The sequence below is a fragment of the Hemicordylus capensis genome, chromosome 5 (assembly GCF_027244095.1).
Source record: "Hemicordylus capensis ecotype Gifberg chromosome 5, rHemCap1.1.pri, whole genome shotgun sequence".
Lineage (NCBI taxonomy): Eukaryota > Metazoa > Chordata > Lepidosauria > Squamata > Cordylidae > Hemicordylus > Hemicordylus capensis.
Genome location: NC_069661.1, coordinates 245,414,757 through 245,426,993, shown reverse-complemented (window position 1 = coordinate 245,426,993; position 12,237 = coordinate 245,414,757). Strand labels below are relative to the sequence as shown.

Sequence of the window (12,237 nt, the reverse complement as noted above, 5' to 3'; positions counted from 1 at the left end):
GGAATTGTAGTCCAACAACATCTAGTGACCCAATTTAGAGAATCCCTGGATTATGCAATATCAAAATCACAGAGCACCTTTTCCTCTTCCATTCCATTACCCTCATCCTGTAAACATGCGAAGTAACGTTTTCTCCAAGACATCTTTTTACAAAACCTCATTACCTGTGGTTTTATTTTCTCCCCCTTTTTAACTGTGACGATGGAATGTCTGATGAGGAGTACCACTCTGTCCAAATACACTTCTTGCTGCTTTCTTCTGATCCGTCACTGGAGACAGCAGCTGTGGCATGAGCAGCCCAGGAAAAGCAGACAAGACTGACGGAAATCCCACACAGAGTATGAACTCTCCACAGACGAGCAATAGTTGCTTCTCTTGTCAAGTCAGGGCCCTGCTAACCCCAGGGCCTGTCCTTTTCTTTTCTGTAACAAATCAAATTTTGCAACCCAACGTTGCCACATCATTTGAGTGTATTGACACAATGGGGACTTCAACCCCAATTTTGCTTTGTGTTTTTCAAGCAGGGTTTACATAACTAGAGAACAAGATAAAGCACGCACAATACATTTGGGGCCCTGGCTGGTGAACAGCGAACTCCATGGGCTTTCGACCCAGCAAGCAGATATGTAGCTGTCTTCAACCTGCTAGCAACTCCAAGGGTGTGTTTTTTCAGGGTTTTTGCAGAGGTTGCTACCCTGAACAGCAACCTTATTTTGGCTTTGTTTGCAGCTTCCTGTTCCATGGCATCATAGATGATGGAGCTTTGCCTCTGAGACTGACCTCTCATCTTCCTTGAAACTTCTTAATTTATTGGAACAACTGCAAGAGGCAAACTCAAACCAATGAAAACACTTTCCTTGGGCCATATGAGAAAAAAGTGGTGGAAACACTATTGGGGGCACTTTGAATTTTGGATAGGCCTCTGATTTCAATTAAAATTTGTGCAAGTGTCTAGATCTGGAGAGGTCTGCAGTTGCCACTGGATTAGCTGCTGTCAACTTGGCATCAAACTCTCTCTATAGCCATCTTTGGAACATGCTTCCTGCCCATGTAAGAGGTTTAACATCTTTAGTGGCCTTCAGGAAGTCTTTAAAGACACATCTGTTTAACCAGGATTTTGGTTGATGTTTTAACTGTTTTTAACCTTTTTAAGTGTTCTATTAAATGATGCATTGAGCCGGGTCTCACAATCAGTGAGACCCTTGTTTTGGAGAGTGAGCAGGGAGAGTGGGCTAAGCCTGCTCTCCTCGCACACAAGCAGGGCAGGAGCCCTGGTTGGCCAGATAGGCCACCCACACGATTGCTGGCTCTGTGATGGAGTCGGCATGGGCTGGGGGGAGCGGGGGCTGATCGGCCCCCGGAAGCTCCAGCATGCCCTGCACGAGGGCGCAGGGCATGCTGGCGAGACCCCTGGAGCCGGGAGGCGGCTTTTTGCCTACCCTCCGGGGGTCTCCTTATGACTGGCTGCAGTGCAGAGCCGTGGTGTGGCAACTCATGATAAAATGAAACTGGGTTTGCGGAGTGCTCGCTCTGCAAACCCGGTTTTAGGAGAGGGGTACTTAGGCGGGTTAACCACCTGCGAGCCTGGTGGCTCCTTTGATCAGGCATAATCGGGCTAGCCTCCCCTAGCCCGATTTTGCCTGATCGTGGGAATAGCCTCATTGTTTTAAACTCCTTGATTGGTTTTAATTGCTTTAGTTGTTTTAATTATCTGTCCCCCCATTTTCTATAAACAATGAAATTTTATCATTTGGCAGTATAAAAATGAAATCAATCAATCAACTCATCAATATAAATAGCTGAAGAGATAACCAGTCTTTTAGAACAGGATTACCAGGTAACAGCCCAGAGATATGCATTATGCCTCTGTAATCCTTGATGGAAAATCTGAGACAAGGCAGCCACAGTCACACAAATTTTGTGCCCAGTCCTTTATTTGTTCCTTCTTTCCCTTTGATTATAGTGAACAAGACTACACAGAAGGCAGGGAAATAAGGATGGAAGAAAGATTATAAGATCAGCTCTGCTGAATCAGAACAAAGACCCATCTAGCTCAGCATCCTGCTTCCACAATGGCCAATCCCATACCTCTGGGCAGAGCACAAGCCCAGTGGCCAGCCAGATGCCTTTGGGAAACCCTCTGGGGTTAGCCTTCAGCCCCTGCAACACCCTTCTCCCACTGTTTGCCCTTCCCCCAACAACTGGCATTCATATTGCCTTTGAACAGAGGTGCATCTAGGTAATTTTGGAGCCTGGACCTAAAGGCCTTTGGAGCCCCCCTCCCCCCCCCCGCGCAAGTTAAGTATCACCCCCCTACACACACACAGACACACACACACACACACACACCATGAGACACGCAGTATTTTTAACACATGGGTTCTTGAGGCACAAACAGCAACTGAATTCACAAGTATGTAAGAATATAAAACAGGTATATTTATGCAAATATGCATTAGCAGAAACATTTCAACACACAACTTAACATATTCCCATCCCACATATTTCTTTCCCCACTCCCCCCTCTGTCTCTAGAGCGGATTTGAGGGCCTCCCAGGGATAGTGGAGGCCCTAGACTTTGACCTAGAAGTCCAGGGGTAAGAGCACCTCTGCCTTTGAGTATGTAAGGCTCCAAAGAGCCTTCCTGACCATATCAGGATTGAAAGATCCATCCTATGTATATGTGACTGATTACCCCTATAAAAGCCATCTACAAGCTAGTGCCCATCACCACATTTTGTGGCAATGAATTCCACAGATCAATTATCTGTGATAATTGAGGCAGATAGGAAAAGTAGTAAAGAATAAGAAACTCAGGGTTGCAACCTGTAGCTCCTATCTGCACAGCTGTTGTTGTGATCTACCAGTCCTACCTGCACACTCAGCAACCCCACCTTTTTTGTATACCCTTCCAATTTTGTATCCCTCCAGCAACCTAGTCAGCCTCCAATAAGTCATCTGTGAATTCAGTTGGCCTATCAGCATGCAATGGAATGTGTAAAATATTCAACTTCCTTCTGTCACACATCAATACAAAAACTGAATGAGAGGCTGAGCCTGGCTGTAGGAAGTCATCCCTTAAGGTAGAAGGAAGCTGCACAAAGAGATCTTGACAAGGCTCTGTTTGGAATGCCATTTAGTTATTAGGGAACTCGGAACATCTGGTCACTCAGGGGTGAAGTTAGAACCTAGATGAAACTAGTGGTGTCTTGGCCCAATATAGCAGGTTAATGGGGGATCATAGCAGAATCTTGAGTATATTGTCTTTTAAGCCTCTAGACCATATTAGGTCTAAAACATCAATTCTGAGCTCTAGACCTCAAAACTGGTTACCTAACAGGACAAAGTTTAACTGATCTGCCCAGTATTATACTGGCTCATTCCAACCCTATTATTGGCACTAACAATGTCACTATTTGAGAGAATGATCTGGTCACACCCATGTAGGGGAAAAAAAACAAAGAGCAAATCTGATTTGAAGTCTGATCATGCCAAATTCAGGAAGGAGGAGTTCCAATTGCATGCTGTTTTTCTGCAGGCTTTTATAAAGGGAAAACATGAAAAAAACAGATGATACGTCTGTGTTTGGCATTTGAGCTGTTAGAGCCCAAGTGGAATTTTCATCATGTTGATCAGTGGAAATGGTTTAAGGAGATTTCAACCAAGATGGGAGGGAAAGAGAGAATGATGATGACCCCAGATTTCATCTGAATGTCTAAATCCCTCTGCAACAGAAACTCAAGAGTGTTGTTTAAAGGACACCATTGACCACGTCCTTGCACATTTGCACCACATTAGCGCATACTAAATGTTTTTCAGTACCATTTCATCCTTTAGAGAGTGCCAACTTGACATTTCACTGCAGAAGAGGTGCTTCATTTAGGATCAGGAAACCACATTATAAAGGTTACACATATATTTCCTTTGGATGAGGTTGCTTCTAATGACAAATACAAAAGTCAGAAGATCCTTGCATTATGTGGAAATTCTGAGACTCCTTAACCTCCACAAGTCACATGTATCCAAAGGTAAAAATGGCAATTCCTGGCAAGTTCAATAACTCAACAAGTGGGGATACTGCTCCTTTTAATGTACATGCTCTAATAGAACTGAATTGATAAGTTATAAAGGAACAAAAAAGATTTTGTTTATATTTATATCTCCAAACACGTAAAGCCTTCAAAAAGGCATACAACATGGAATTAACACATAAAAATAAAATAGTCAAAAGCATTACATTATAAATTGACATATACAATTAAAAATAATCAGCACTACACATAAGATCTGACCAGCAAAACACAAGACACACCAGCAGCATAATTTCATAACAAAAACCCAAGGAAAGAAACTCTCCCACCCCCAAAGCTCAAGGAAACAAAACTGCTAACTGGGCAACGAGCCACCTTTCAAAATGGTGGTTGTCTTTCTGTTCAGCAGGTAGAGAGCAACTGGCCCATCCCACTCTAGGACAGCATCCCATGAATGGCTGTTGCAGGTGTTTCTTTTTAGATCAGTTTAGATTTCTTTAGAGGCACCTAGGCCTCTTGGGTGTTCTCTCAGCTCCCATGTGCTGCTTAGCTCCCTGTCCACATCTATGCCTTTGCCTCCTTCCCTTTGACGGCTATGAAACCCTTGTAGGTCATGCTTCCCAAAGGCAGAAGTTATTCTTGCCCTCCTGATCATTGTTATTCAAGGAGAAAGACAGGCACTATGTGCAGACTAAGCCAGGTCAGCCTTAGTATGATTTTGGCTCAAAATGTTGGCAAACGTCTACAAGCACTGCACTTGACTAGGGAGTGTCACACTGCTAATACATCCAACACTCTGACAGGGTCTCAGGGAGCAGAAATCGGCCAACATGTTGCACAAGGCAACACCAGTGTGTCTGATCTGTTGCGCACGTGAAAGCCAGCCCCACTGGTGTTGCACAAGTGGGTACTTAAAACAGCATGAGGCACTTGTGTTCCATGTCTGCCTACCTCATTTAGAAGCTGGGGACAGAATCTGGGTAGGGCACGCTCGTCCTATTCAGCTGGGGCATAGCAGATTATATCAAGCATCCTACTTCCTATCTGAAAATCGGGAGTGTGCACAGGCTTCTCTTACCCTAATGATGATCACGTGAACTGCCCTACTGTCTGCTATAATATATCATTGGTTTTCAAGCTGTTTTCCTTGGAATGAAGAGGTCATTACCTCCACATCTGTGCAGAGACCCGAAATGGGCCTGAAACAGGCCCAAACCAGCCCTACCTACTCATGGGGAGGCTGGAGGAGTGGGGGGAGTCACTGCCGCCCCACCCCCACTGCCGCTGGCAGTGGCACTTTTAAGGTGATTTCTTACTCTTTTCCCACCCCATCCACCTTTGGGAGAGCCCCTTGCCCCCCACCCCTTTGCTGGTAAAGGGGAATCTTCACCAGATTGCCCTTTACCAGTAGAGTTCCAAGCCAGCTTGGGTCGAACTGGGCCCTGTTCAGTTCAAACTCAGACCGGCCAAGGCCAGTCCAGTTCAACCCCGAACCCGTTGAGCCCGGGCTTGACCCAAGCTGGCTCCCACACACCTAGTTGATGGGGAGGTATACTACTGTCCCATCTGAACTGAATGCATACCTTAAGACAAGACCCAGAATCCTGCCATGCCCAGGGATTGTGTGTGTGGCAAAAGGTTTCATGTCAGATGTTGATGTGGAAAATGTCCCCTGAAGCAAGAATATTTGACAACTGCTATGATATACCATTGGGTATCAGCTATCAGTACTGTCAAACATTGTTGCAAATCAGTCAGCAAATACCAACTGTCAGATATCAGTTACAGAAAACAAATATAATTTGATGTCAAATGCAGTTATTCAGCGTCTGAGGAATATTCAGAGAAAATTCAAGCTATGAAAAAATAACTGGAGAATCTTCAAATCAACATTCACAATGGAGAATTCTGAGTGGATTTGTCTTTTGGGCAAATTAGTTTCACCTCTACACTCGATTGCTTAGGAGCAGGGTCCTTATGAAGACTCCAGCCCACAGTGCACTAGTTACACCAGGTTTGGCAGTAACTGGCCAGGAGACAAGTGCCCACTTTGCATATACTTATCTATACCTAGTAGCACCCCACCACCCCCAAGGCTAGTTTTTGCCATCAGCAAAATCCAGTGGTAAAACCTTTCCTAAACTAAACAACTTCAAACTAAAGAGAAGTAAATGTCTGAATATTCTCCTGCTCCCAAAACCCCTGTTCACAGAAAATAAGCATATCAGAGAGGTGGACAGTTTAGAACAACTTGCCTTCATGCTAATTTTCTACATGCTGGGAGTAGTGCATGTGTGTGTGTGTGTGTGTGTTGTTAATAGGAGAGTACAAGGAGAGTACAAGTATAACATGTTGCAGGATATCCCTAGTGTGCCTGTGTTACCTGAGCATGGTGAAAGTTTTAGGCACCTTTCCCCCTCAGAAGTAGAAGGGGTTGTAACTGACCTGAGGGAGTATTCTTCAAGCTGAGAAATTTCTCTTTTTGTTCAAGCCCTCCTTCCCCTCTTCTCATCAATGAGTTCCATTAGCTCTGCCCACTTGGTTGTCTGTAACTGTCCTCTGAGTTCATTAACATTCCACTCCACTTAGTTCCACTGGGGTAGTCTTAGAGATTTCTTGCCCTCTCAGGTGGTTTCTTCTTCAGATTTTTAGTATCTGTGGGCTACCTCAAGTCTGCCAGTACCTCCGTCTCATCCACAGGCACTCCAGTTGTGTGTTCATAAGAATCACAACATTGCCAGCTCTTTTGGAAACAGATAAATTATTCAAACATATGAAACCCACACATGTGGCTTGAAATGATCCAGTCTATCAAAAGCTTGACCACTTGATTTTGCTGACTATATAAGCTATATAAACTGTTCCTTATAAATGTACGCACTTAGAACTGGAGCCTTCAATATAATCTAAATCTACCTGACAATTCATCTGGCTGCTTCTGGGTTTTCTCTCTATTGTGGTCTCTTGGCCAGTGTTCAACTCACAACAAGACTCTGCCGCGCGCCCTAGGGTTACCGGGTTTCCTAAACAACCTCCTACGAAAGGACTTAACACAAAGCGATTTCGACATCTAAATAAATCACAGCCAGAGCTTCTCTTCATCCCACTATTTTGCTACGGCTTTCTAAGAAGAAGAAAAAACAATTCTAATTAGTTGGTGTTTGTACAATGCTTTGAAGATGAAACGCACTACTGTGTTTGAGTATTATTATTGTAATGCCTGGGGCGTCATCTTCAATTTGCTTCTCAGAAAACTGAATATGATCCAACACCAGCTCACGCTAGAGCCAGCTCAGGGAATCTCAATTACTACCTCAACGCTGTCAGGAAACCATATGGGTAAGCTAGGACTACAAATAGACAAGTATTACTCCTCAACATCTGGGTGGCAATTCATTTTTAACAGAGGCCATGTCTGTCTGTCTGTCTATCTATCTATCTATCTATCTATCTATCTATCTATCTATCTATCTATCACATTTTGGCACCACCAAATAATAGAGTCTCAAGGCAGTTAACAAAAAATGAAATGAAGAGCCAGACTGAGTGCCACCAGGAATTTCAGAGGATGCCGCAGCCTGCAAAGAGCACCCCTAAGTGATGTCATTCCCTACCCATTAAAAGATCTACAAAATCCATGGGGGATCAACAAAGACCAACATGGCATCCTCCCATCAACCCTGGGCTTAAACACCTAGCTAGACGATGAGATGGAAAGAGGGAAAGACATCCCATAAGAGCAGCCCTGCTGGATCAGGCCCCTATCTTGTCCTGCCCCACCCAATGCCTCTGTACCCCACCCAATGCCTCTGAGAAGCCCATAGGCATGAGGTGAGGTCATGCCTTCTCTCCTACTGATACTCCTCTGCAACTATTTAGAGGCATCTTGCCTCTGAGGCTGGAGGTGGCCTATAGCCCTCAGACTTGTAGCCATTGCTAGACCTGTCCTCCGTGAATTTGTCTAAGCCCCTTTTAAAGCCATTCAAGCTGGTGGCCATCACCACATCACATGGCAAAGAATTCCATAGATTAAGTATGTGCTGTGTGAAAAAGTACTTCCTCTTGTGAGTCCTAAATTTTCCAACCTTTAGTTTCATGGGATGACCCCTGGTTCTGGTGTTGTGAGAGAGGGAGAAAAGGTTCTCTCTGTCCACCTCCTCCACTCCATGCATAATTTTATACACTTTGATCATGTCTCCTCTTAGTCGCCTCTTTTCCAAGGTAAAGAGCCCCTGATGCTGTTGCTTTGCCCCATAAAGAAGGTGCTCCAGACCCCTGATCATCTTGGTTGCCCTCTTCTGCACCTTTTCCAGGCCTACAATGTCCTTCTTAAGATATGGTGACCAGAAGTGTACGCACTACTCCAAATGTGGCCGCACCATAGAGCTGTATAAGAGCATTATAATATTAGCATTTTTGTTTTCAATCCTCCTTCCTAATGGTCCCTAGCATATAATTTGCCTTTTTCACAGCTGCCATGCACTGAGTCGACACTTTCAACAAGTTGTCCACCATAACCCAAAGATTTCTCTTCTGGTCACTCACTGACAGCTCAGATCCCATCAGTATTATGTTAAGTTGGGGTTTTTTGCCCCAACATACAAAGCCGTACACTTCCTTGCATTGAACTGCATTTGCCTTTTTGTCGTCCACTCACCCAGTTGGAAAAGATCCTTTTGGAGCTCCTCACAATCCCATTTGGATTCCACTAGTGTTCCCCCTAAATAGTTTAGTGTCATCTGCATATCTGGCCACTTTGCTGCTTACCCCCAACTTCTAGATCGTTTAGGGATAAGTTAAAGAGCACTGGTCCAAGTATAGACCCCTGGGGTACCCCACCCCTGTAGGCATCATTTTAAAAGCGGCTCTGTGACCTTTTTGATTTTAAGCGCCAGCAGTCTGGTTCCACCTTGCTTCATGAAGCCCGTCCCTTTTGTACAGGCTTCGCTTGCCCCAAAATTTATCCCAGTGCCTACCAAATCTAAACCTGTCCTCCAGGCACCACCGTCTCATCCACACATTGAGACCCTTCAGCTTCACCTGTCTCACTGGCCCTGCACATGGAACAGGTAAGCGCTTCAGAGAACGCTACCTGGTGGTGTGTGTGGGGGGGGAGGTGTTGAATGGCTGAATGCCTGCCTTCCTTCCTTCCTTCCTTCCTTCCTTCCTTCCTTCCTTCCTTCCTTCCTTTTATTTTTACTTCAAATATCTGTATCCTACCATTCTGTGTTTCTTTAAGGCCTTAAATCTATGAAATGATTATCATAAAAGTATAGACCAGGGATTCTCAACGTTGGGTCCCCAGATGTTATTGGACTTCAACTCCCATAATTCCCAACCAACGGCCACTGGGGCAGGGGATTATGGGAGTTGAAGTCCAATAACATCTGGGGACCCACCGTTGAGAACCGCCGGTATAGACCATACTAGATAAATTTAACTCAGGAAAAAAAACCCATAAGGAATATAATGCAAAAGCACTCATATCAAACAAGTAACAACTGTACATAATATTCATCACTCCGCCCCCACCCACCCCAAAAAACGTTATCTCGCACTGGATCATTTGGGTCCCTCTCCTGAAAAAGAGGAATAAGAAAGTTCCATAGCCTATATAGACCACCACTAAACAGGGTCTTTCTCTAGTAGCCGGCTGGCTGGTCTCTGATAGAGGTGGAATATACAACAGGACCTCGGGTGATGACATAAGCAAATTAGCAGGTATCTAGAGGATTACCTCCCTCTTCTGAAATTGCCCATCCTCTACAGTCAGCTGATGAGGCCTTTTTGCATGTTCTACCTCCACCAGAGGGTCGCTGGATGGTGGCAGATGAGAAGACCTTTTCTGTAGTGGCAAATGATTTGTGGAACTCCCTGCCACAGGAGTAACAATCACTTCCTCATTGCCCATGTTCTGCCAGCAGTTAGGAACTCCTGTCAAGCTTTTATTGTGTTCTCCATTTCTTGGCTCTTGTTTAATTGGACTATTGATTGGCTGCTGACTTTTAAAAATTAATACATTACATTCATGTGGAATGCTGGGGTGCCACGGCACTCTGAATAGGGGGAGCATCTCTCCACATGTACAGTGCTAGTCTCTGTAGATAAACAGTGTAAGCATGAAGAGCAGGATGGAGGGCTTGTTGGAGATGTGGCCCCATGAGCATCAGCTCTCAGCACCAATAATTCCTATTGGCCACTAGAGACATTAGGAGTTAAGGCAGGGGGCACAAGAGTGCTCCCTTGTTCTTTTGTATCTCTGCTCTCCATCTCTTCTAACTGGGAGGCCAATACTCTTAGGACACTCCTTTCTCCTTTGTTCTTTCTGTTCCTCCAACTGCCTTCCACTCATGCGCAGTACAGGGTGCAGGCTCTCTATCTAAGTTTGTAACTTCTTCAAATTTACCTTTACATGTTTTAGCCCTTAAGCAATTATCTCCAGATCTCTTCTGTAAGCGTTGTTCTCATCAAACTGGGTTACTCTGCTAAATACTGGGATTATTCAAATTCTCTCTTACAGGGCCTACAAATTCTTCTGGGGGATGCTGTACCAGACTATAGTGTCCCCAGTTTCCATAATGCCTGAACAGGGCGCTTTCCAGACTAGCTGCTCAACAGCAGCAAAATGCCACCATTCGGGAAAGTCGCATTCAAAACGTAAACAGCAGGGGGAGCAGTCGCTCAGCAATTAACAACCCAAAAAACCAGCAACTTCTTTACGCCAGATATACGACGCCCTAGCTTTATATCACAGCGATTAAATTCGAGACAAGCCATTGGCAGTGTGAACGCCACCCTGCTGTCCGTGTAGGGACTGCAGTGTCACAACGCAGGAAGTGTGGAAGCACACTTCTGAGATCCGATGTGACCCTGTTGCAGGGTCTAATCTGAAAAGCACCCGGGGCTATATAAAATTACAGATTACATACAGGTTACATACAAAAAAGGAAGACTCAAAGTATGGAATCTTTCCGTTTCTTACAACCTGACAACAGTTTCTTTTCTTTTCCTCCCAAGCAGACAACCTTTTATTACACCTCAATTAAAATTTGGGAGGCTTCCAAAAACTGGATGAAACTACCTCAGGAGCTGGATGAAACTGTCTCAGGGGAGGGCACACCACCCTTTGTCCATCCCTGTGTTATAGTTTTTAAAAAGGCTCTCTCTGCTTAGCAACTTGGTAACATTTCCACAAAAATACAAATCTTTCCACTTTACCTTATTTTTGCAGACAAGCAGACACACTGCAATGCTCTTCAATGGGAGGAAAGCCAGAAAAATTATCCGGCACGTGTTGTGCTCCGAGTTTTGAGCCTGGCAACAATCCCCGTGTTATGAATTTTTTGGTTTCTTCTCCTGACTCTTTCCCTGTCACTACAGTCAGTTTGTTTTCATTTTGTGTTTTCAAGCATGGGTTGTGGTCATGTCTGTCCCATGTCTCTCCCTCTGTGTGTGTGTGTGCGTTTTTGAGTGGCGCGGCTCGCTCCCTGTGTCTCATCATTGTTTTTGGCCCAGTCTCCTAGCAGGAAATGCAAGATTTATTTTATCTGGCCTGAACTACATTGTTCCTTCCTGACTACTGGTGTTACTTCACTCTGAATAACATGACTTGGTGCTCACAGCCCGCCTAAGGTCAAAGCCTGAGGGTAATAGGCATATTTAAGAGCAGTGGGAGGTGAGAAAAGAGAAAGCATTGGAAAGCAGGGGTGGGTGGGTGGGGGAGGCTGGGGAGAGGGGAGTAGCAAAGATGTGATTACAGGGAGCATTCTCTCACAGGCGTAAATTTGCTGCAAGCAGGACAACATGGTGCAGTGGTTCTTCCGACAACCCAACCTTGTCAGAAGCCGGTTCCATTGAGTTCAAAGGTGTTGATTGCAGAGGAGAGCTGGTCTTGTGGTAGCAAGCATGACTTGTCCCCTTAGCTAAGCAGGGTCTGCTCTGGTTGCATATGCATGGGAGACTTGATGTGTGAGCACTGGAAGATATTCTCCTTAGGGGATGAAGCCGCCCTGGGAAGAGCAGAAGGTTCCAAGTTCCCTCCCTGGCAGCATCTCCAAGATAGGGCTGAGAGAGATTCCTGCCTGCAACCTTGGAGAAGCGGTTGCCAGTCTGTGTAGACAACACTGAGCTAGATGGACCAATGGTCTGACTCAGTATAAGGCAGCTTCCTATCTTCCTTTGTTCCTTTGACTGCCACCTCAGAGTG

The 12,237-nt window shown here is 45.0% G+C and overlaps 1 protein-coding gene across 2 annotated transcripts in view; it reads right to left on the bottom strand.

Annotated features, from left to right (window-relative positions):
* SOX5 (SRY-box transcription factor 5) overlaps nucleotides 1-12,237 on the bottom strand; it is an 876,032-nt gene that overhangs the window by 656,584 nt on the left and 207,211 nt on the right. Inside the window, exon 1 of one of the 2 annotated variants that reach the window (XM_053255257.1) lies at nucleotides 165-183. The exons of the other annotated variant lie outside the window; for it this stretch is intronic. The gene's annotated coding sequence lies outside the window, so the exon portion shown is untranslated. Of the gene's footprint in view, nucleotides 1-164; nucleotides 184-12,237 lie in introns of those variants that run through there. 2 annotated transcript variants of the gene reach the window in all.